Consider the following 2,303-nt stretch of genomic DNA (forward strand, 5'->3'; position numbering starts at 1 on the left):
TGTACTGCTGTCAATAAGTTCATAACCACGTCTGTTTGAAGCTATTTTATTGGAGTATCTACCAGCAAGAATTTGGAAAATCAAAGATCATTTTAACAAGCTGTGATTTCAAAAGAGTTAAACATTGCACTAACACAATTCCTAAAAGCTGTTAATATATTAATTTAATTATATTTAGTTTATTTTTAATTGCATAAAAGATTCCAAACGAGTCGTCTTCCATTCCAAGTACTGGGCCCTGTTTCAGGAAGCCGGTTTAGTGGAAAAACTGAGTAAGTATACCCTGAGTTAACGAAAACTCTGGGTTTTCGGTTTCACAAAGCGAGTTCAGATGAAGCCTCAGTGAGTCACTATGACGACACACTCCGTGAAGCTAACCTGCCCCTAGCAGGTTTACTACAACTAACCCTGACTGTCTCCGCCCCTTTGTCGGAAACCTGACAGTAGGAAGTGTCAGACATGGCGTGCCTCTTCCTTGAAGAGCCAGTAGATCGTGAAGCCCAAATTCTCCGCAGAGCTCTCCGCCGGGAGAGAGTGATCAGAGCGCGTTTGGACATTTTATCATTTCCTGATGATTTCCTGTGCGAACGTTACCGTTTCTCAGCACAATCTATAAGTTATTTGGATAACATCCTCAGGCCATATATTACGCATGTGACACATCGCGGACATGCTCTCAGTTCTGTACATATTATTTGTATTGCACTTCGGTTTTTTGCAAACGGGAGCTTTCTGTATAATATTGGTGACGCTGAGCACATTTCCAAGGCTACCGTCTGTCGGGCAGTCAGGAATGTTACAGTTGCACTGAAACGTCTCCTGTACTCGTCTGTGGTGTTCCCCGGTCACAGACCCACAAGATTCATCAAAGAGGGATGCCACAAAATTGCAGGTATCAGGATGACCAAAACTTAATTTATGATGTGGTGATACTTGGACTACTACTTAAATTTTACATTTATTTTCAGGGTTCCCAGGCGTGGTTGGCTGTAGAGATGGCACTCACATTCCAATCATTGCTCCTTCAGTAAATGAAGGAGACTATGTGAACAGGAAGTCTTTCCACAGCATTAATGTACAGGTACATAGTTCCCTGTAGCATTTCAAACTAACAAATCATTTCATTATAGTAATGGATGCTAATTTGTGTTCTCTGCACTGTGAAGATCATATATGATGCTGCCAACATTATCACAAATGTGGAAGCCAAGTGGCCAGGCTCTGTCCATGACTCACAAATATTCCGTGAATGTACACTGAGCACAAAATTTGGACATGGTGAGTTGAGAATACTTTAAAATATATAAAGACCAATTGCTTCAGGGACATTTGAACTGAAGTGTATCCTTCTGTCTTAGGAGAGTTCACTGGCTACTTGCTTGGTGATAGGGAGTATCCATGTTTACCCTATTTGCTTACCCCTTACTCTGACCCTGACCCGGGCCCACAGCAGCGATATAATCTGGCTAATTGCAGGACAAGAGCCAGAATTGAAATGACTATCGGAATGCTTAAGGCCCGGTTCCAGTGCCTGCAAAGACTCAGGGTCACCCCAGAAAGGGCATGTGACATTATTGTGGCATGTGTGATTCTACACAACATTGCCACAATTAGAGGAGAACACTGTCCTTCTGAACCAAACATCAGCAGTGATCCAAACCATGAACATCCTGACCCTCCCACAGACATACAAGATGGAAGCGCAGTCAGAGACACCATATGTCACAATCATTTCTTTTGACCCATCACCTCAACATGTTGAAAGAAGAATAAACAGATTTTTTGTTCAACTGGCTTTATTGGTCGCCTGTATTTCCTGTACACAAAGTATTAAAAGATGTAAACCTCATAAAGTGTCTCTGTTGCTTCCTCCTCTGTAACAGCTGTCAATGTTTCTTCATTATTTTCCTGTAGTAAAGAAATAAACAACATTGCTGTTCTACTGTAAACTCATATAATCTGTGGAGTACTACTCACAACTGCATGTTGGTCTGGCTCAACAGGAGGCTGCACCAGATGCAGTACACCACCACCATCAACTGATAGAATATGAGGTTTATACAGGTCACTCATAACTTACAAGGGACCAAATGGCAATTAACAAACATACCAATCACCTTACACTTCATTGTCATTATGCTCTCAAAGACAACCAAGACTGAGGGAAGGCAAAATCAGTAGGAAAATAACTTCACTACAAAATAATCCATTATGGTAAAGAGTTTATCAAATGAATGAGCAGCACTGCAAAGGTGACTGTGAAGAAAGGATGTATGCGCATCATGTATTATTTTGAATTTACC

At 41.3% G+C, this 2,303-nt stretch overlaps 1 long non-coding RNA gene across 1 annotated transcript; it reads left to right on the forward strand.

Moving 5' to 3' along the window:
* The first annotated feature begins 246 nt into the window (after positions 1–246).
* On the forward strand, positions 247–1,863 carry LOC146693316 (uncharacterized). The gene is made up of 3 exons (XR_014923850.1): positions 247–1,081; positions 1,167–1,278; positions 1,359–1,863. It is a non-coding gene; the product is annotated as an uncharacterized LOC146693316 (long non-coding RNA).
* The last annotated feature ends 440 nt before the right edge of the window (positions 1,864–2,303 follow it).

Source organism: Copadichromis virginalis, linkage group LG14 (assembly GCF_057382275.1).
Source record: "Copadichromis virginalis isolate Kocher_CV1m ecotype Utaka linkage group LG14, C_Virginalis_male_GT1.1, whole genome shotgun sequence".
Taxonomy (NCBI): Eukaryota; Metazoa; Chordata; class Actinopteri; order Cichliformes; family Cichlidae; genus Copadichromis; species Copadichromis virginalis.